Source organism: Anastrepha ludens, chromosome 4 (assembly GCF_028408465.1).
Source record: "Anastrepha ludens isolate Willacy chromosome 4, idAnaLude1.1, whole genome shotgun sequence".
Classification (NCBI taxonomy): domain Eukaryota; kingdom Metazoa; phylum Arthropoda; class Insecta; order Diptera; family Tephritidae; genus Anastrepha; species Anastrepha ludens.
In genome coordinates this window covers 84,682,672-84,706,891 of record NC_071500.1, presented here as the reverse complement: position 1 = coordinate 84,706,891, position 24,220 = coordinate 84,682,672, and the positions used below count along the sequence as shown (strand labels likewise).

The 24,220-nt window shown below is 36.9% G+C and overlaps 1 long non-coding RNA gene and 1 pseudogene across 1 annotated transcript; both read left to right on the top strand.

The window, feature by feature from the left end:
* The first annotated feature begins 14,910 nt into the window (after positions 1–14,910).
* On the top strand, positions 14,911–15,292 carry LOC128860229 (uncharacterized). The gene is made up of 3 exons (XR_008454229.1): positions 14,911–15,035; positions 15,113–15,178; positions 15,253–15,292. It is a non-coding gene; the product is annotated as an uncharacterized LOC128860229 (long non-coding RNA).
* Positions 15,293–19,529: 4,237 nt separating this feature from the next.
* Positions 19,530–19,711, top strand: LOC128862622 (U2 spliceosomal RNA; annotated as a pseudogene).
* The last annotated feature ends 4,509 nt before the right edge of the window (positions 19,712–24,220 follow it).

Genomic DNA, 24,220 nt, shown 5'->3' with positions numbered 1-24,220 from the left:
GTAGTAGCGACATCAGGCTGTGATCGCGCCAATGCAATTTTTCCAATCTGTTTCCATTCGATATAAAAGGAAAATCGCTCAACAAGCGACACGACAGCCAAAAACAAATTACAGTAATTTATTTTACACAAAACTAGAAACGATTGAATGGCGAAAAAATATCGATGCAATCAAACAATTTTGGGCGCAGGAAAAAATCGAAAATGCCTACAAAAAATGCAATGCTGCGATTTGCTTTTAACAAATTGAAGCTATTGTCGTTTTATGTGGCTTTTAGTTGATTTTTAGAGGCGGAAAATAGCCGATTTTTTATTTACTTTATTTTTTTTTTCATTTTAATAAAACATAAAATTGCACACAAATATGTCGGATATCTCACGATTCCATTTCATCTATTTTGCTGCAAAGCACTTTTGGGAACTTGGCACAACGGGGGTAGCAATCAATATGAAATTGTTTTGTGATATTAACTTTTAACGATTTGCCAATAAGCGCGGGAAAAGTAACCAGGATATAAAAAAGTCAACTCGTAAGCAGTTTTACCAACAATACAAATGCAAATAATAGCAATAGCAAAAACTTTTTGGCAACACTTCAGAGGGAGTTAGCGCATAAGAATTGAATTGGAGTGGTCTGAAAAGTTTGTTAGCTTCGCACTGTGGATTTGTTGGCTAAAGCTGGCGTGCAAATTTTTTTTTAATATATTTCAAAAAAGGATTGGAGTATTAATAGACAATCACCATTTCTGTAGAAAGTCCAAGATGAATAGTGGCAAGGTACCTTCGGCGCTCAAAGAAAGTAACGTTTTTCATTTTGACGTCACGTTTTTTATAGTAACGCAACATTTTTTATAGTAAAGGAATGTTTTTTATAGTAACGCAACATTTTTTATAGTAAAGGAACGTTTTTTATAGTAATGTTTTGCACTAACATTGGCCAGCAAACTCGGCTACCTTATTCTAGGTAAAATAAAAAAAGTATTTATTTAAATAGACGTGACATACAATTTTATAAAAAAAAAAACAATATAAAAAAAATAATACAGTAATAAAATAGAATTTTGACAGTTTTTTTATGCAATGACGAATTGTTTATGTTTTATCAGTTAGCAAAGATATTTTTTTTTTTTTTAATTTCGCGACCAGAGTCTCCATTAATGCAAGAATTTAGCGTCCAATTCTCACAAAGCTCCCCTAACATCATTTTAGTGGTGTCAAGAAAATTTGCGCACAACTGAAAAGGTGATATTCGCTTAAAGCCTAGTCTGCACTAACTATACGAGAGAGGCCATAGAACCTCCCACCCATACTCCCGAAGCTTTTGGGGGCATTGTTAAATCCGTGTAAGATCTAGCATAGTTTGCTCACTCAACAATTCGGATCACTTCTGGTCGATAGCCTGCTTTAGTCTGACAGTAGAGATCTGAATTAAGTGTTTGGCCTGATAGGAGTAGCTTTTAGTGAATGATTCACTCCCGCTCTCACCAAACTTACAGCAAAATCGTCTATGCCCTTCAATTAGTTTTGGAGATATTTAGGGTAGGCTCATTGCTATTTCTCCAGGATCTTCCTGAGCAGATGTTTTTCTATTCGACCCTTTTTAATGGCCACTTATCATTTCGCTCAAAAGCGAGTTGACGTAGTTACGTTTGAGCAAATAACCGTAGACTTCAAGACGGTTTTGCGGTTTTTTTGCGTCATCACGAAAAGCGCAAAAATCCTTCTTTTGCACATTTAAACCAGAATATCTGGAAGACTGTACGGAGTTCAAATTCGGATGCGACATGCAAGGAAGCATTAGAAAATTGGTAACCTAATATTTGGTTCTGAGACTTAATGAAATATTGTCGCCCTTTGTGGTAGTAGTCAGGAATTTGAGCTCTTGACATAGGCTTTTCGTGCCGGAAATAAATATTCATCTTGTCTTCAAACTATCTAAGGCTTAAAAACGTTTCGTTTATGATTTAAATTTGGGTTTATTATTTAAATTTGTGGAGAAATTTGTTTAAGATTTTTTATATTGGTATAGAGCTTCTTTCTTGAAGGCATATATGCACTTGTCCTTAATTTAAGTATAATATATATTTATTATAACATATTTTTGAAAATCTCCAAATGCGGTGCTAAGAATCACCCAGAATTCCAAATTATATGCGTTCGAAAATAAATTCGTCGTACACAGTTTGGATTCATACAAGCTATGGGAACGCGTGAGCCTTGTTCAGCATTGAAGGCTTAGTACAAAACTGTAATGACTATGAAAAGGCTTTTGATAAGGTACTGCACCCAAAACTATTTGACATTTTAAGGCAAAAGAGGAGTTCGCCAAGGATATGTTTTATCACCAAAACTCTTCTACTCGGAATATATATTTGAAGAAGTTTTGGCATCAGGCAAATTAGGAATAAAAGTCAGCGGCAAAATAATAAATAACATACGATTTGCCCATGACACCACAATATTGGCTGACAAAATTAATGGCCTGCAATATCTCCTTAAAGAAGTCAATGGAAAAAGTGTGCAATAAACACCCAAAAACCTAATTGTGTCAAGAAATTCTCATCAAATCACCAATTTAAACATTTCTGTATATGACAATTCTATCCAAAAAGTATCCCGATTTAAGTACCTAGGATGTTGCTTGGCGAAACATGGACAAATGACAGAGAAATATGCTATCGGATTGAAGCAGCGGGGGAAGCTTTCTTCGATTACAGGAAAGTTCTTTCCAATAAAAATTTGAACATGAAATTACGTCTTCGGTACCTTAAATGTTACGTTTGGTCTGTGTTATTGTACGGTGTGGAGGCATGGGCACTAAAGGTTACGAGTATGAATAAATTATAGGCGTTTAAGATGTGGTGCTATCGGCGGATAAAGAAAATATCGTGGATAGACAACGTAAGTAACAAAGAAGTCTTGACGAAACTTGGAAAGGATAGAGAGCTGTTATTAACGATAAAGCGCCGCAAAACCGCATATTTTGGTCATATTATGCGTGGTCCTAAATACGAGTTGTTGCAACTGTTTGTGCAAGCTAAAATCGAAGGCAAACGATGAATTGGAAGGAAGCCAATGTCTTGGCTACGTAACATCAGAGGACAAAAGGACATCAAAATCAAACATGCTTAACAAAATTATAAAAAAGACAAATAATTAAAAAAATATCTGAGCGTGGTGCAAAAAATCAGCAAAAACTCAAATATACAAAACAGATTTGTAAAAAAATTATGTTCTCAAGTATAAAAAAATTAGCCCATAATTCTGAGTGCGATATAAAAATCGCTGAGACCCCAAAATGGAATATGCTAAAAAAAGTATAAAAAAAATAAATACAAAAAACAATTTGTATAAAAACATTTCAAAAAAAAATTTCGCACAGAACTAAAAATCAAATAATTTTGTATAAAAAATTAAAAAAAAGTTGAAGCGTGGTGCAAAACATTACCGAGAACTCAAAGTCAAATAAGTTTTCAAAAAATTTTATGTAGAGTTTTATAAAAAAAAAATTATATTTACAAGTTTACAAAAAAAATTTATAAACAAAAAATTAAAAAAAAACAAAATGTATAAAAAAAATGTATAAAAAAAAATTTATAAAAAAAATGAATAAAAAAAAAATTTATAAAAAACAATTTTTTATAAACAAAAATAAAATATAAAAACTTTTTTAATTTAGAAAAATTAATAAATTTTGTTTTTAATTGTTACAGAAAACTTCCAAAATATTAATTTTGAGCATCGTATATGCATGTTAGGCCAGGTCGATTTGTTGGGAGGCAAAAAAAGCGCCCATTGCTCTGTGAAAATCATATTCTAGTTAGTAAAAAGAAACTTTGCCGAAGGAACCATACCTCTAAAACGAATTCTGATGTCCCCCAATTTGGGTCGAACTTTTTAGTTTCTTTTCTCATGTAAAGGCCAAAAATGGTGATATTTTGAAATGATTGTACGGGGAACCCTCCAGGGGAGTTCCAGGGGGTGTGCCACTGGCATGGGTGAATCGGCCGCCCAAAGTTAGTGGGGGTCGGTCATACATTTGGACTCGATTGGAGCACTCTAAATGGGTCAAAGTGGGATTTTTCGTTCGACCCAAATTGGGGGACATCAGAATTCGTTTTAGAGGTATGGTTCCTTCGGCAAAGTTTCTTATTTTGATCCCTAGAATACGATTTTCACAGAGCAATTAGCGATTTTTAAGTCGACCGTACATACATTGTATGTACTTATGATATTTAAAATTGTATGCCAAACAAATTTTTTATACATATCAAATTTTATACAAAACTATATTATAAAAAAAAATTTTATTCAAAAAAAAATTTTTATAAAATAAATTTCAAAACACAAAACTTAATAAACAAAAGAAATCTTATAAAAAAAATTTCCTGTTTTAATTATTATAAAAAATTTACAAAATATTATTTCTCAGCGTGATACAAATAATAAGTAAGAAGACAAAATCAAGCGTGTTTGAAAAAAAAATTATTGTATAAGAAAATTTTTTTAAGATTACAACATAAAACAAAAATTTTAAGCGCAATGCAAAATCACCAAGCACTCAAAATCGAATACCTATAAAATAATTGTATATAAATTTATATGAATTTATGTAAATAGTTTTCCTTATATTGTAATTTTTTGTTTAACAAACTGTAACAATTATTGAATATATTCACAAATTTCTGGAACTCAATCCACTGCAATTTATAACTGTTTTGGCCTTACTGAGTCAACCAACCAATCAGGCAGTCAGTCAGTCGAACGAGTTACCGCAATCGCATGTGTCCAACGCCGCTGGGTGGTTGCGTGGTGATAGTGGTTAGTTGTCTATTTATTGGTTGCATGCCACCACCACCACCGCCAACACCAACAATGTGCGAGCGTTGCAATTCGTGCAAATTTGCAGATGAAGCTGTGGGGAAATTTGTATGTAAGCGGGCACAAATTGGGAGTAAGCAAATAAGCCGAGTCCACAAACGCCAACAACACACAGAATTCACGTACCATTGAAACAACCCATCGACCGACTGAATATTAGTCGTAGTTATAAATTTTATGAGCCGCCAAAGTGATCAGCTTTTCAGCTTGAATTTTTCATTTGCATTTGCCCTTCGGGAGCGAGTGAAGTTTGTGGTTTGATTTTTCGCGTTCATGTGCAGTTCGCTTTTTAATTTTATTTTAATTTGTACATTGCCTCAACTATTTATTTTTGTTCTTGTATATTTAAGAATGTATGTTTGTGTATGTGTGGCGTGACAACAACGCGGCCAGTGCGTGTCACATCGCCATCAATTGCAGCATTAACGGTTTTTGCGGTGTGTTGCCGCAACAACATTGTCAGCATCAGCAGCAAAAGCAGCAGCAGCAGCAGCGGCAGCCACGGTGGACATATTCTGCGGGCCATTTTCAAAATGCATTCGCCAAAAACCAAATATTGCCGCTTAGTTGGATTATTTTACTTTTCTATTCTTCTTTTTTGTGACTGAAAATTGTTGTTTGAGTAGTTGGTTTGTATTGTTGTTCCTTGTGGCTGCAAAACATTAAACAAACAACGAAATTCCAATGTTTCAGTGCTTATTTTTATGCTGCCGCCGCTGTTGCTGTTGGTGCCTCGCTGTTGTTGCCGTTGTTTGACGATGTCCTGCCGCCGGCCGCTAGCCGCCGTCAACCGCCTGGCTGGCCACGCAAGCAAATAAGCGCGCAGCAAAAGAGCAAACGAACCGGTGAATGCACGCGCATGCGCACATGTTTATGTCAAGCTTTTACCGTTTGACATTTCGCGTTTTTGGAAGGCGAACGCACACACACACACACTCATGCATGCATGCAATTGCAAGTACACACATACATACATACATATGTATATTTCAGGCACGAAATACGGAAGAATGCATTTTTGCATTTTTTCGTCGCCTTTCATTTAGCTGTATTTTTGCTCTTTCTATCTTTGCCTTTCTTTTTTGCGCTTCTTAGCGCTATTCAGCGCCATTGCACGTCGCTTGCTCTTATTTCGTCTTCCACTCATTGTTGCTACTTTTAATGTTATTATTGTTATTGCTCCTGTTGTTGATTTTGTTGTTGTTGTCGCCATCAATAAAACCAAAATTGGTAAAAATCAATGCATTTAATGCGTTACCGCTGACCGCGCCACATGTCAATTGTAATTGTGAAATTGAGAAATTGACGGCAACCATTGGGCATCGGAAAGCCTTGGAGTAAATGTAAAAAAACAAAACAACGTAAAAAAGTTGTAAAAAATTAAAGAGCTTCGCCTCTCCTAATAAGGTTATTTGGAGCGCCCAGGCATGTCAACGCCAAGCAATTGACAGTTTAGCGGATGACAAAAGGTAAGCGCGTTTGCAGGCAGGGCACGCACGCACGCCGGCAGGCTGGCAAGAAAGCGGGCAGTCAGGCAATAAAATGTGGCAGTTGAGTAAGGTTCTTTGGAGAAATGGTATGGAGCATTTAACAGTAATATGCCGCATATGCGCAAAGGAGAATAAAAATATTAAAGGTTCCTCATTTCTTTGGTGCAACATACGACCATACTGGGCATGTCTATATGTATGTATGTATGTATGTAACACTCAGCTCAGATTGAATCAATCACTTCAATATTTTACTTCTATCCGTTATTTGCAACCAAGAAATCTCTTAGATAAATTTCTGAAGTATATCAAACTTAGGTAGAGATTCAGTCAACTGAATTAAAGGGAATTAGCTTAATTGAGTTTCTTCTTTTATTAAACAAATTTTAATTTATATTAGAAAATTGGAATTCGTATGAAGCCAAATATTTGGTCTTAGCTGAATTTGGATCTGTGTTGAAGGAGTAATAGATTTATATTTCCATATTTTAAGGATTTTTAATTATGTTTTCTCATATTTCAAGATATTGTGTCAACGTGACTTGATCGGTGCACAGTTTTCGAAGTTGTGGGCATATTACAATATTTCTTGCCTGCGATGGTTGGTTAGGGTGGTGATTCATCCTGAATCCAACTAGCGCTTCCGCACCATTTTGTTGCCACATCCTCTTTACCTACTTGTTATTTACGGCATGACTATACCCAGTCTGTGCGGTTCAGGAACCTTATTAGGTTGTTGACATCTAAGCCAGACAGTTGTTCGAGCTCCTCGAACAGCGGTTTGCCCAGGGTTAACATTCTGTCCTTCCATAGGGCAGGGCATTCACAGAGGAAATGGAAGATTGTTTCCTTTTTCTCCGGTTGTTTGCAACTGTGACAGTATGTGTTGTGAGGGATGCCCATTTTGGCTGCCTGTTCTCCGACAGACCAAAAGCCAGTTATGACTGCCGTTAGTCTCCAGGCATCCCGTCGTTTCATGTTTAACAATATTGATGATTGTTTAAGGTTGTAGGTGGGCCATAACGTTCTGCTGATTTTGCATTTCGTCTGGCCCCTCCATCTACACTCCGCCATTCGGAGGTATTTTAGGGAAATTGTACTCTTGACTGCGCCTAATGGTGTGAATACCGGTTCTGCAAGAGCGTTATTCATGGCAGATCCCCCTCTTGCCAGTTCATCTGCTTTTTCGTTACCTTCAATATTCCGATGTCCTGGGACCCAGATTAAGGTAACATTATGTTTTTCGCTCAAGGTGGAAAGGCTATTCCTGCTTTGTTCCACCACCATTGAGGTTGTAGTCGCTGAATCCAGTGCCTGGATTGCAGCTTGGCTATCCGAGAGAATAGCGATATTGCTCTTAAAAGAGAAGTCTGTGATTAGTAGCCTACAAGCTTCCCCAATTGCCAGTACTTCCGCCTGGAAGACACTGCAGGTATTGGGGAGGCGCACAGATTTTTCAATTTTAAGTCTATGAGAATATATACCAGCTCCAACACCACAATCCATTTTAGAACCATCTGTATAGACTGTAGTGTCGAAGTTGTTTAATGAGAATCCCTTATTCCACTCTTTCTTAGATGGAAAGAGAGTGGCAAAATTCCTATTGAATGTTACCGTCGGGACGATGTAGTCAGTCCTCACCGAGGTTAACTGAGTTTGCCGCAATAGTAGACTGGCATGACCATAAGTGTTTTCTTTCCAGCGGCCCGCTTCGTTTAACCTAAACGCACTCATGGTTGCCGTCTTCTTAATATGTAGGTCTATTGGAATAACGTGTGTCAGTGCGTTCAGAGGCTCCCTAGGACATGATCTGATTGCGCCGACCGTTATTGCACAGGCTGATCTTTGTATTCTGCCGAGTAATTTGATGTTGTAATCTCTCCCTAGAGCTTTCCACCAAACTACCGAACCATACGATAAAATTGGTCGTATAACCGCCTTGTACAACCATAATGTATGCTTAGGTTGAAGACCCCATCTTCTTCCAAGCATACGTTTACAGGCATATAGAGCAATTTCAGCTTTCCTTACCCGTTCTTCGACGTTTAATTTCCAGCTAAGTTTGGAGTCCAAAATTACCCCTAAGTACTTTGCACTGGGTGAAAGTGAGAGGGTTTGTCCATTAATATTTGGTAGGGTAAAGCTTGGTACCTTGTATCTGGTGGTAAAGAGCATGAGTTCTGTTTTACGCGGGTTTAAACTTAAGCCACAGCCTGTTGCCCAAGAATTAAGCTCGCCTAACGCCCTTTGAATGATCCCACTGATCGTATTAGGACACAGTCCTGACGCCATTAGCACCACATCATCAGCGAACGCCACCGCTTTTACCCCTCCTCTATTAAGTTTTATTAGGATTTTGCTAATCACACATAACCAAAGAAGTGGAGATAGTACTCCCCCCTGTGGAGTACCCCTGTGGACTCTCTTAGTTATGTTGATGTTACCCATATTAGCTCTAATGATCCTGGTTTCTAGCATAGAGATGATCCAATTGGTGATACAATTTTCCACCCCTAAGTCTATTAACGCCCGTTGGATAGCATTCGTGCTAACGTTATTAAATGCGCCCTCTATGTCAAGAAAAGCTGCCATCGTATCTGCCTGCGATAATACTCAAAAAAATATGGTCCAATTATTCCGCAAACACACAGTAACACATTGTATCAGTGGCGCCAGTAAGAGCAACAGCCGTGGTAATAGCGCTGCACACCAAATTCAGTGAAGTCCTTAACCATCCGTGCCATCCTTCTGCCAGAAAAATGTCAAACACAGGTGTCGCTCTAGGCAGTAAGAAGGTTTTCTATCAACGGCAGGTGCGCATTCGCATTACCTAAGACTGGTAGCGGCAGGCTAATCACCTACCCTGCAAGAAATCAAAACAGATTAACGAAACCAACGCAAGACTGAGTCCTTCGGAGGCCCTGTGCTCCCGAGAGAAGTGAATAAGGAGCGAAAAAAAATCCGCTTCTTGACTTTGAAGTCGATGTAGGTGTTTTACTAGTTTGTTCTGTCCTTTAACGACTTTCCTTCTTTTACTATGAGAAGCGCAGAGTAATTTAGGAAAATATTCATTGTTTCTGAACACGTTTTACACTTTGTTACTTGGAGTCTCTTTGTACGAAAATTCGCTGTTTATTTATTTATTTTTCGCTGACATCTGCAAAAAAATTAAAATTTTCTTTTTTGTCTTGGACTCGACTCCAAGCAGAGATAATTTCGAAAATATTTTGGCCTTACTTCGGTGTGAAATTACCAAAGTAAGAATTATCGGACATAGAAATGTGTGCCCTAAGTTCTATAAATGTTGTGCATTTAAAAATCTATACTTGTAAAGAACTTGACCAGCCTGCGACCAATCCTTGTCAAGCTGTTCTTGAAGTCAACAAATTTTTCAAATGCTTGCAAAATGCACTTGGTCTATCCAATGGAGATATGGTTCTTTTCTTCCTTCGCATTGCTGGAGCGTCTGTGTTCATACGGGCAACTTGGTCAAGCCGGTGGAGTCACATTATTTCTACTCGTTCCATTATATCTAAAGAGTTTTCCATTAACAGGTGTTATTGGAGAATGGCTTCCGCTATCGAGAGATGATTAACAACAACAAGACGGCGCTACGTGCCACACAAGCAACGAAAGTTTACGGACCGTGTTATCTCTCGAAGAAGCGTTCACAATTGTGCACTGAGATCTTGTGCTTTAACACCTTGAGACTTTTTTCTTTGGGACCAAGTGAAAGAAAAGGTCTACGCCAGCAGCCCAGGGTCGATTCAAGACCTCAAAAATGGTATTCGTGAGGCCATCGAGGACTTAAGGCAGCCACTTTGCAATTCGGTTATGGAAAATTTCTTGAAAAAGATGTTGTCCTGTAATCGTGGTCGTGGTTGGCATTTGCCTGATGTTATTTTCCGGAGGAGATCAAAGATCTTAAGGAGTGTTTTTCTCTCGAAGACTCCCAAAACTTTCTTACCTGCTGTTGACGTCATCAATGCTTCTGGGCTATATAGCAGGACGGTAAGGATGAGTGTTTTGTAGAGTATTAGTTTGAGAGTGTGAGAGATCTACTTTTCAATTGTCTAATGAGTCCACAGTAAAATGTGTTTGCAAGCGTTATTCTCCGTTTGAGCTCCAGGTTGACGCCAGTTTTGTTGTTGATGCTGGTCCCAAGGTGAACAAAGTCCTTGGCAACTTCGAATAGTTAGTTATCATCACTGACATATTGTCAAAGACGCCAAAAATTAACCTGTTTTGCTTAAAGCTTAACCTTAACATCATCATCATGAAGCGATTACAGCTCAGGGTGGGCTTTAGCTTTATCCGCAATGCCCTCCAATCTGCAGGGTTCCCAGCAATAGACTTCCAGCTCTTAACTTGTAGCTTTTCCAGGTCGGCTATGACTTGATCAAGCCAAGTAAACTTTGGACGTCCTCGGGCCCGAAACGTTAGGAAGTTTATTGTTAAAATGGGTTTTTGAGGGCGGCTCTCTTCCATGCACACAGTGTCTTCCTAACCATCCATTTGGGATTTAATGTGTTTAACGATATCTTCTCCCCGGCACAAGTTCAGCAACTCATCGTTGTATCGTTCTCGGTTCGTTCCATTGTTGCAGCGTATGGGGCCAAACACCCTTCGCATCACTTTTCCCTCGAACACTCTTAAGCTTCTTTTGCCTTTGCTTGTCATTGTCCAGCACTCGCAGCCGTACGACAGCACCGGCAATATTACTGACTGGTAGATGCGTAGTTTACATTGCCTAACCTTTATTATACGGCTAATATAAGAGAACTTTTCACTCAAACTCTCTGAGCTTCTGGTGTGTCGTTAAATATGTCCGTCGCCTGGCGTTGTATAGACTGAGCGCTTGATGATTCCTCTCCAACTTCATCAAACACCCAGCATAACCTCCTTGGTCATTAATGTAGACTTGTGAGTAGGATATTTTGCAACGATTTTTTCCGTTCTTGTCCTTATATGCGAGTAAGTTTTCATTGCCACTCACCAGCCGCTTCAAAAATGAATCGATTTAGTTACATTAAAACAAAGAATTGCAGGTGCCAATTTGATGCAAAAAATGCTTTGCGTTAATTCGTGTAACGATCATACATCAAACTACTTCGTAAGACCAACCTCATGTTTGAAGGGTTCCACAACTGATCCTCATAAGGTGGACCGACTCCAAAATGTAGTGTAGTGTAGTGTAGTGTATTTACTCCTGTACTCAGAGTGCTATTAGGGTGAAGGAGATTGGAGACAACTTTGGAGACAACTTCCTGTAGGACATATTAGCATCTTGAAGCAGATCTCCCTTTCCTTCTCTGTACTTTGTACCGATCTCTCCATCCGCAAACTGGGTTTTGAGGGTTGTGCTAGGGCTATCTTTCCGAGTAGGCAGGATTGGAAGAAGGGGAAAGTCGCCACGGATGTAGGTACCTCTGTTTTCACTGACTTATCCAAGATGGAATCAGGAGTGGGAGCGGGGTTTTCCCCTAAATCAGCCAATATTTCAGTGTCCTTTAAACTGCCGGAAACGAGTTTTTCAAGGAGTGATCTTCGCGATCCTGCAAGCATGCAAAATGCTTAGGGATCGCTGTTGGGAGGGAGACATTCATATTTTTTCTGATAGTCAAGCTACGATCAAAGCCCTGTCGTCGCCGTATTGCAGCTCTCTTCTGGTTAACTCCTGTAAGGAGGAACTCAAACTTCTCGAACGTGCAGGAAATATTTCCTTTATCTGGGTTTCTAGGCACAGGAATATATAGAGGGAAATGAAATTGCTGATGAGCTTGCACGGAACGGGGTCGGCAGAACCGGTTCCAGCTGTCCCCTTCTCAGACATCGGTGTCCGATTGACCGTAGTTAAAGGGAAACTACACAATTTCTTTCTAAAAAAAGCGCAAGACAGATGGAGATCTCTCTCATCGTGTGCTATTTCAAAAACACTATGACCTCAATACGATAGAAACAGGACGCTTAAGGTGATGAGAATTCCCCGCCATTCGATTACCAAACTCATTGCGGTGCTCACTCGTCACTGGGTGATCGGAAGTCATGGGTCGGAACACTTGCATTTTCGTACAACCCCTATTGCAGAAGCTGTGGGGATCCTGTAAAGAAAGAGACTCTCTTCTCTGAAAATGTCGGGCTCTAGCGGCTAGGTGCTTGAGAGTCCTTAGCGTGGGGATGGCTCGGGGAAACTCTCCAGCCTAGACCCCTTTTCTCTCCTCCCCTACATCAACAGCACTGGATGGCTGATGGTTTTCTCTTAACTAAACTTTTCTTTTCACAGGTGTGGACCACTACCTGGCATCAAAACGGCAGGTAAGAGCTACTTGATATGTACCTCTGGTACTCTTGCCATCTAACCTACCTACCTAATTGTTCCCGTATTCAAATAGTCACCATGACATTCATGTGGATGTGAAAAGTAATTTTTAGAATAGGTGATTGATGGGTATAACTCCTATCTCATCAAAAGAGTAAAATATTGCAAGTCAGCTAGAATATTACGTAAAAATGTTCTGCTTATTTACTATTTTATGAGAATAACATAAAAAAACTTAAAAAAAAATATCTTTTAATGAAAGTAAAAGTAATAAAAAATAAAAATTAAGTAGACACATTAGTCACCGAGGAATTTTCTCGTACTTAACATGCATTCGAAGATATACAAAAAGAAAAAATTATATACAATATTTTCTCAAAATTAATGCTCTTTCTTAAGTAGCGCATTTACCCACCTAGAATTTTATGCGTCTAAACGGTCATTAATCCGCAGGCATCCAAAAGCAGCAGCTCGGAAATTTCACACACAACACACGTAACACTCGTACGGTAGTAAAAAGCGCTCTGCGGTGTTGCTCGTTGCACAGTTAATATTTAATTTTATGACGATTTCATAAACTACTTACATAACTAAGTATTTGCTTGTAGCTATCTGAGCACTTAGCTACATACATACATACATACAAACAAGTGCTGAGAAAGAATTGCCTAACTATTTTCACAGTGCTTTGCCAGAGAGTGAAGTTATCATACGAATCATTTAAAATGCATTCAAATCGACGCATTTAATTTCATCAAGGAAAGTGTAAGGAGAAGGCAATGTAAGAAAAGTCATCCAGTGTGTGGCGAACGTGTTGCGCATGCGCTGCGCTGCCCTGTACTGAGTTCAGCACAGCTGGTTCACCTTGTTCGGTGTGTGATAAGCATTTCTTGCCACCAGTGCAACCACATCACACTTCTTGCATTTAAATTATTATAATTTTCAGTTTTAATGTCTTCTAACCACTAAATGCACCAGGCATTTACAAACTTATTTCCCCACACACATACACACACGCACACTGTCTCATCCCAAACTAGGTAAGAAGTGAACTTAGGTAAATGTGTTGCACACTCAATGCCGCGCAAATGGGTTTCTTATGAGTTTTTATGGGTATTTGATTTTATGACTCCGACGCCATCTTGAACGTTGCATTTTTATTGTGATCACCGCGGTCAGTGGATTCTACACACCCTCTTGATTAGCTATTAATTTGATAATAAATGCCGTTTTTGGTCGCCTGAGCACAGATATCATCATCTATGCGCCCGAAACGTTTAGTGTTTGTGGCAGAAACTTAATCAACTGTGACGGTCGTGTGACCATCAGGTATTCGCTACTGTTCTCAGTGCTGGTGATGCCAACTTCGCTGCAGCAATTATTACCGCTATTGTGACAGGTGCATTTAAGCGTGACAGTTTACAATTTACAGTTTACTTCACCTTTTGCAGCTTAATTTCATTTGAATTTATTTGTTTTTGGATGCATTCTTAAGTAAAATATTGCGAGCCAGCTAGAATCACATGAAAAATAGCTACAAAAAAAACAAAACCGTACTTAAATATATTCAATGAAGCCAATTCGTTTATGCAGTTATTCTTCAGTTGCTTAACTTAACACTGCTGCATGGATGATTTTGTTCAGGATTTATTTTAAATATTTTGTGTGAAAATTGGTGGAGGTTGTGTCTGTAGTTAAATTAATGAATGAATTTTCTCATGGTAGATTTGATGTTTAGTAAATTAAACGCGGTTTTTTATAAGTGCTTGCCAATTATGTCAATACTTTTTTATATATTTTTATATTAATTCCTATTTAACCACACTCAGAAAAAATTCCCTCCCTAAAATAAAGAAAACCATTCTTTATTTTGAACTCTTCCAAATTCATTAAATTTTATCGCTTTTGAGTATTTTTTCTTTTAAATGACTATAAATGTGTTTGAAACATAAACCCGTAGTCCTCATTTTGATGTTACATTCTTCTTTGTTATTTTTTACTTTACTTACAATTATCTTATCGAATGCTCATTGCTTTTACGAACATACGTAGTTGATTGTTTTTTTTCTTCGTGATTATATATTTTGTCGTGCAATGGATGAATTAATAGAAATTTTAATTGAGTTGGATGGCGAACCGTTTTTGAACGTGTTTATTGGTAAGTTTATGGATATTTTGTTTTGCTCATTTTAGTTATTGCTAATCATTTCAATTATAGAAAGCGGTCTAACTAAGGAATCATTGAAGCTCCTAAAGCCAAGCCAATTGGATACATTGATCGACACATCGCAGTTTGGACCAAGGGTAATTTTTGAGCATAATCTGCTCAATTGGCAAGCGCAACAGGTATTTTGTTATTTTGTGCATATACACACAACCAGATATGCATGCAAAAATTCATAATCTTCGTTTTACTTCACTAGGGAATAAAAACACAAGCCATTCACACTGAGGCATGCGCTTTATTGGCAAATGAATATCGTGGCGAGGTAAATGTTTTTTTTATTACTTTTACTTTAGTTATTTATTTATTTTAAATATACATTTCTGTACTTCATATAAGGAATCTTTTGAAGCAATACTCAGTAAGTCGGCGGGTGGATCACAAGTCCTGAAATACTATGCGCAAAAAACGTGTCTCACTCCAAAGTATAGGAAACTTCTAGCTGCAACAGTTGCAAATTATTTTGTATCATACCAAGTTCTCGAAATTTTCATTATAAATGAAGAAATATTTTTATTTTGTGAATTTATAAATATCTTAGGGTACACAAATCACTACCTATCTTTTAAAGTAGGCCCTAAGAGCGGAAATTTTAGAATTATAAAAGCAGATGAAATAAACTATCCACCAATTCATGTGTATATTTTTAACAATGAAAAACTCTTACGGCCAAAAAAGTTTTTTTAATGAATTTTTCCAGTTTGTGTTTCAAAAATAAAAAACTAAAACCAAATTTTTTCATTTCATAATCTGAAAATTCAGGTAGATTTTTTAAAATTGAGAAAAAAGCTATTTTTCTTTTAGTAAATTTTTACTAGAAACAAAATAACAGTTTCCCTAATTCCAGCAAATTTTGCTCTGAAATGAGTAATATTTTTATTTTCTTTTAGCAAAATATTATCTATTTCAAACATAAAATTTATTACAAATATAAAAATAAATTCCTTAAATCGGGAAAGTTTTTCTCGAAAGCATGTAAACATTTTTTCTTCATTTTGAGAAAATATCAGATACTGAAAAGAGGATGCCTTTTCATAGGCGCCAAATCATTCCCATATTTCCTCATTTCAATAGTCGTTTTAACTTGAACCGAAGAAGTTTTTTTTTGAGTGCATAGAATTATTTTATAAAATTTTAATCCCTCTTTGTTTTAAGAAACTAACAAACAAACCCACGGCGTAGCGGACAGAAATTCACTGAGTCATTATTGTGACATTTAAGTCGTACACATGTGTACCATTTGGGTCGAAAGGGTTAAGTAAACTGCACCACATTTCAAACAAGTATCTCTCTCTATGGAATGTATTTATAAGAAAGAGTCCTACAATGAGTTTTAAATATGTATGGGAGGAGTATTTCTTGTAGGGGGGTACGAATTAAAAGTGGTTAGTGCAAGTAAAGGTTCGTTCAAATGTGACGCCTAGATGTCAGTAGTGAATAATTCTTACACGAAACCTGTTTTTATGTCATCTTTGACATTTATCAAGTAGCCAGACGTACAGGTTTTCAACAACTAAGCACACATGAATCTACTGTTTGGCGGATTTTACCTGTGGACGTGCTCATGGATGGTGGACATTTAAGTTAAAAGTATTTGAATAAAAATAAAAATATTAAAACCTGAAATAATCTATTCTAGATAGATGGATCTTCCTATTTTTAATAATTGACTAAACGAAATTTTTTGACGTGATAACGTCTTATAATTCGATTTAGCCGGTTGCACGCACGAAAAAATGTGTCGTTACCTTGCTCATTTGTAGTTACCTTGCTTATTTGTCGTTACCTTGCTCATTGCCGTTACCTTGAATGAACTTCAAGCGAAAGCGCGGAACGAACAAAGCAAACGAACGGCAACGTTCGACATCCTGCTCTCTCCTACTTAAGTGAGCGTATATATGTATGTATATGCGTATATGTACAATACATATATAAATTCACGTATTTGTATTTGCATATGCCTTCTTATTGATTATTATTAATTTGATTTACTTGAAGAATTTAAAATAAAACCAAGTTTGTTAATAATACCAGTTAATGTTATTATTATTAATTTTTTGTATTATATATGAAGGAAAAAATGTATGGTAATATTTACCACATACCTTATAAGATATGTTGTATACTAATATATGTATATAAACATGCATATACATATACAATTTCGCGCAATTTTCAAAACGAACAAATCTATATGTAGAGATGCATACAAGTCATATGGACATATCAAATATACGAATCTATTCCGTAGGCAAACAAATGTAAGCTAATGTGCTTGAACTGCAAGCGAGAGCGCGGAATGAACGACAAAGAGCACAATCGGCCCCCGCGTTCGGCAACATTCGACATCTGGCTCTGTCCTACTTGAGTGAGCATATATATATGTATGTATATGTATGTATATGCGCATATGTAGGTAATATATATAAATTCACATACTTGTATTTGCATATGCCTTCTTCCTGTGTGCATGGTAATGAACCATTTCTCTGTTGAGAATAGGACGATGATAGAAAAAGTAGGAAATGAAAGGGAGTGTTTCGAGTGTAAAGTGTCTTGAAAAAAGCAAACCGATGATGGTGCCTCTTAGTGTTGTTGACTTATTAACGTCTGATGCGCAATCGAAACTGAAGATATCTTTCATGAATTTTATAAATGTTTCGTCATTTTTCACGTTTGTGTAAATGTAACTTGACCTATTCCATTGCAATTCCATTTACCTCCTCCTCTATATCCATACAAAATATCTATCAAACAAATAAAATTAAAATTTTGTTTTGAAAATTGCAACCATTCCATCAATATTTTCTTATGACGTTGTCACGTTAAACTATCCTCAGTAAACCGACTTTACAGACAACCCCTTTTTTTTTTTAATTTTTGTTCAAGAATTTTTTTGCTGAGACGACGGTAACAAAACGAAAAATTTGTAGGATATTTTTTTTTTTGATTATCAGCAAAACAAAATTTTTGTTTCCAATTTTTTAAAACGAAATTTTTTTTTTTGATATTTTTATATATAAAAATGAATGTTTGTCTGTATGTCATCGATGAACTCAAAAACTACTGGACCGATTATTATAAAAATTGGTATATATGTATGTATATTTATTTTTCCAAGGAGAAGGTTTGATGCCACTCGGCACCAAGTGGCGCCGCAGAGTAGCAATATCTGCCCCGTTCAACCGATTGTCAAAAAAATTAGTATGACCAAGTATTCAGAAATTGACTTTGACAACTAACATGCGTGTACAACTACAACGGGATGCATCGGCTGGAAATTTTGCAAAACAATTATTGGATATTGGAAATGGGCAAATGGAAATTGATGAATCTACACAATGTATCACCCTGCCAGCAAACTTCTGTAAGATCACAGAAAGCATCGACGAATTGGTGCAACAAGTTTTCGCAAACATTGCACAAAACTACAAAAACCATCAGTGGTTCAGTACGCGTGCTATGTTAGTAGCCAAAAACATCGATGTCAATACCATCAACTTCACCTTTTAGCATGGAATAGTCAGTGAAACGACAACATATAAGTCCATCGATACTGTGGAGAATCAAGATGAGGTTGTCCCCTATCCAACTGAATTCTTGAATTCACCACGACTTCGCAACGGAACCAGACTGTCAGTTAAGAAAATGATGAACAATGTTATCGACGCAACAATTTTGACTGGAAAATTCATAGGTGAAAACGTACTGTTGCCACGTATCCCAATGATCCCGACAGATATGCTATTTGAATTCAAACGTTTACAGTTCCCGGTGCGACTCCCTTTCGCAATGACTATTAACAATGCACAAAGACAATCGTTACAAGTGTGGGGATTAAATTTGGAGAATCCATGCTTCTAACATGGACAGCTCTACGTGGCCTGCTCACGTGTCGGAAAACCTTCTGATTTATTTGTCTACGCACCAGATGGAAAAACAAGACATTTTATGTATCCCACAGCACTTCAATAAACTCAATTCAACTTTGTAATGTCACAATTTTTTTCGAAATAAACAAAATCAATAAAATGGTTTAGAAGGAATTGAATATTTGTGTACTGATTTTGTCTTTAAAGTTATTTTTCTTAAACTTGTTTTAGTTGTTGGCGTAGAAACGCACGCCGGGTACAGCTAGTTATGTTAATAAAAATAAAAATAGTAAAACCTGAAAGCATCTAAACTCTTACATTTTTTGAAGTGAAAACTTCTTTAGAATCGTTGGGAGTGATTTGAGAAAAAGTGAAACGAAAAAAGCGACCCTCTTAGCTACGAATATTACATATAAACGTAGCGACGAACTAAATAACTTTTAGGCCAGCGCCGACAGTATGGTGCGATAGCCGAACGGCTAGCAATGTGAGCTTCCGATCTAAAATTCTTGGTTCGAATCACAAGAAAAAAAAATTTTTTTTTTTTGAAATTTGCATTGTAGGACATTTCTGATTATTTATTGAAAACAGTTTTTTGGCTTTTCTATTTTTGGTTTAGATACTGAAAGTCAGTTTAAGTGAATCGGTATAAATATTTCGTACATTAATTTTTGTGAGCGTGTAATTCTCAAAAGGTTTATTAGAAAATGTATTGACAAGGTAGTTTGTTGGTTCTGTATGGTTATCGCTTCTCGGCCTTATGCCTAAGATCAAAGTATAGCTTAACATCTGATAGATCCTCCATCGGAGGACAACAAATGTTAAACTGATTTTTGGAAATGGGCGGAGTGTTTTAGGGGCTTGCTCCACCTCTGCCACGGGTTGGCCCGGTATTGCAGTACCGCCGGGATTTCGGCCCAAATTATTGAATAAATACAAGAAGAAATATACTAATACATTTAGCTTTGGTGGGAAGAGACATAAATTTTTACATGAATACAAGTAGACGAAAATGGAAGAAATTGTAAGTCTTTTCTTCGGTCCGTTTGGGTATTTTTTTTGACAACATCGAAACCAAAGCATTTGTATCATATTTTATCTATCATAAGCCACTCGTATCATTTGTTGAAATTGAAAACATTGAGGATGAATAATAATAAAATGAAGAAAATAAAATATGAACTTTATAGCAATATTATAATGAACCTATAATTATCCCGCTCCTAATGCTGCTTTCGTCTTATTCTCTCTCAGTTTGTTTTACGGAAGGTTTCACTTCTATCGCGTCTAACCGTTAGACTGGTATTTTTTTTTATTCTAAAACATCCTAGGTGCGTCTTTTGAAATACAAATTTAAACATTTTTTTATATTTCTGGACCATTTATATACCAAAGTCGTCAAAGGGCTAAGGTGCGAAAATCGCTAACTAGCCGACAAATGGAAACACTTCAATGAAGGGTTTCATTTCACATTTTCAGTTATGACTAAAAAGATTTATTTGACACCTTCACAAGCGCTTGGGCGGTTGTAGACTTAATCAAGAAGAAGAATCGGAAATAATTTCATATTTGGTTTATCTGTAGATCAATAATTATTACCTATTACTCGTATTGCCGACGATTGTTGCATCACCACTACATAGAGGCCACAGCATACGAGTAGATGTAGACAGATTTCCCAGGGCTTTCAAAGCAGCAATAAAAAACAAGCAAAAATGAAGCAGAATTGAACAGATTTCAAATCATACACCAACTCGGATGTTGCAACGCCTCTGAGGCACATTAAAATCTCGCTCGACAGAGCCAGCTGTTGCATTTATTGCAGGGCCACACCATAAATGGGCGCCCGAAGCCCCCATAAATGGTGACAAAGGCAAAGAATTTATGTGCAAATGTGTACGTATGTATGTGTGTCCATGTACATCTTTATGTGACTTGTTTGCTTTGGGTTTTCTTCTGTGCTGTAGTTTGTTGTTGCAAAGGTGGACAAACAAATTAAAATTGTACGATGCCTAATAAAAATGCCGCAATTTTATTGCCATTGCAGAACCTATGATGACACTTGTGTGCTCAGTGTAGGTGTGCGTGTGTGTGTGTGCTAACAAGTGCGGGCCCAATGAAAAGATAACTGAGAGCTCGGACGCATACACACATACAAATACGCGCGTATTTACATACATAATTCCGATTGCGTTTACATATGTCGAACACATATTTACGTGTGTGTGTGTGTGTGTTTACAAAGTTGTTGCGAAAAAGGGCAATAAAGCTGTAAAATGTTGGCACATTGAAGGTGGCGCGAAATAGTAATGACCATAAAATTGTGTAGAAAAAAATTGTAAGTATCTAAATTTTTTAAAACCTTTATATGTAGTTTGTATAATTTCAATACATATTTTGAATTTTATTATATTTTGCATTATTTTGTTTTTTTTTTTTCTCCGTCTTTATTTCGCAGATTTTAATGCGTTGAATGAATCAGCGAACTGTCAGATGCCGCCGACGAAATGGGTTTCTCACGAATTTTATAAACTCGAAAAAGTGGAAAAAATTCCTAACTTTGTTGCTGGCTACAATTTGCTATATTTTTAATTAAAATATCCAAGCAATAAAAAGGCTAAATTATAAATAAAAATAAAAAATAAAAACAAGTATAAATCAAAGCAGCACCAAAACAATGGAAACAGCAAACATTCAACGAGCCGCAAAATAAAAGAGGAGTGGCGGCAGCGACGACAGCTGATGAGGGTCAATAGCTGAAATGTGTGCTCGTACTAGCAAGCGGAAAGTGGCGGGCGTTGGTGGCGCTGGCGGCGAAATTGGCTAACCAGACAACCGCCACTAATTCGCTATGCCATTTTGGCCAAATTTTAACAGGGCGTAACCAAACGCAAACCTAAAGCCCTAACCGAAAACAGTGGGAAATCAATTACCCACTCACTGATACACAGAGAGCAGAGAAACAGAGAAACAGAAAGCATCCAGCGCAAGCTCAACTGGCGCGTTTTGCGCATGCGTGCAGATAGCTGACGAAATACTAACCTATAAAGGGTGCTATTCAAAAGTTGCAAAACTCTAAGTGAAAAAGAGAGCATGAGGACATTACAGCGACAGTTCACGACATGCAGTTGTATGTTATCGGAAGGACTGGAGTTTTTGAGCGGCCACGAACTGTCGCTTGAGCAACATATAACTAAAATGAATAGCTTATGTTTATGCTGTTACGAGAACTGGAAGCATATTTTAATAGTTAGGCGTTAATGGTGGACAATTATTTCGTACCTAGGTTTAATTTTTTGCAGCATTTAACCATAAATGACACGTCCAATCAAGCATGTGCCAGACCATAATTAGGAGAAATTAGTAGTAGTAAAACAGTTGCCAAGTTTTTCTTCTTCAAAATATGAGGATATACTTTTTACTTGTAAAAATTAACCACATAATATTTTTAAAATTTTTTACCTAAAAATATTATCAATAAAAAAAGCACTCAAAAATTATTTTTTCCGTAAAAATTTTGTATCAAAATTTATTTCCAAAAAATTTAGTGTAAAATACTTAGACAAAATATTTTTCCAATTAGTGAGTTTTTCAAATCAAAAAAAATATTTATTATGAACAGGCGATCGTTTACTTTGACCTGCTTCTTCAGCGAGCAATTTTTGCTTGATTAAGTTCGTATTGTTGTCGACTGCTGTTTTGCTTCCGACTTATATGCACAGGTACAAAATTCGTCACCTCTTATTATGTCATAGACGTGTTTTGAACCTCAGCGGCTGAATTTCTTCAACATTTCTTTAGACCAATCGACACGAGTCTTTTTTTGGGCAGTTGCAAATTGTGCAGTATCCAACGAGAACAAATCTTCTTGATGATGAACTGAATATATGCCTGACCCACTAATCCCCAAGGATGCTTCTATCTTGCGATATGTCACATGACGATCTTGCGTTGTGAAGTGAGCCACAACATCGACCGTTTCTGGCACAAGAACCGTTTTCAAATGACCTTCGCGAAATTCATCCTGTAAGCATCGACGGAACTCGTTATACCAGCGTGTCATAGTAGCTAAGTGTAGTCGCCAAAAGCTGAAGTAACTATTCATGCACTCATGTCTCAATAACCCACGTCATAAATCAAAATAAATCATTGCACGAAACATTTTCACGAGTTAATACCATCTTTTGTGTGAGATGAATTTTTCAACTCACTGAAAAAAAAAAACAAATAAAGCTCTTGAGTGAAAACGAAACCTTCACAGGTTTATGCTAAGAAATAACAAACTTTTCGTTGAAAATATCGAATTATAGCTCTGCCATGCAAAGGCTCAAAATATAAAAGGCAACTCTCGTATAAATTGGCTTTTATACATAATTATCCTAACGATGGCTTGAATATTTTAACACCACACAATTTAAACACAGATTGTCCCTCTTCACCACATCTTGACCTTCACTCTGCGTCCCATTGTAGCCGTGAAATCAGCAAAACGAACTTTTTGTTTCCAATTTTTTCGAGAAAGGACAATAAAGAAATACTTAAAGGCTTCGAGGACAAAAAATGCAAAACTTTTTGTCCAACCTAGATCTAACAAAAACAAGCAAATACTCATTCTGGCGGACAACATCGAAGATCAAGAAAACAACACCTCACCAACATGCAATTTTAAACGAAAACAACACATGGACCAAAACGCCACTAGAAAAGGCTAGTGTGCTCGCCAGACGCTTCAAAAAGACATTCAAAAATGAAAAGAACACTCAAAATTATAATCTGCCTGCTACATCTGACACAGCCAATAAACCAATCAAGAGAGTCACTCCGGACAAAATTTGACGCAAAATCAAAGCCATAAATAACATAAAATCTCCTGGATATGACAAAATCAATGGTCAAATATACATGACGTTGGAATAATATACTTAAGAAATAATTTTAACTCATCCATTAGGCTAAAATATTTGGAAAGTTTCAGAAATAATAGCATTGCCGAAACAAAATAAAGACGCCAGTAAACCAGCATCATATAGACCTATTCTTTCAAAACTATTTGAAAACTTGATCCATGATCGTCTTGATCCCCTCCCACCAGCTTGGATTCCGACATAAGCACTAGACCATTCAACAAGTGCACCGAGTAACTAACAAAACCATTAATGAAATTGAAAAGAAAAACTACTGTGTCGCAACTTATCTCGACGTAGCGAAGGCTTTTGACAGCGTATGGCACCCAGGACTACTATATAAGTTAAAACAAATATTCCCACTTGACTACTATCTATTACTGCTAAGTTATCTAAGCGACTTCTATGTTAAACATCAGGACGAATGGTCGGAGGTATTAAAAATGGATGCCGGAATACCACAAGGCAGCTTATTGGGATCACAGTATTAATTACGTCTGATTGGAATAAGTAGGCAAAAAGTAAGGTGAA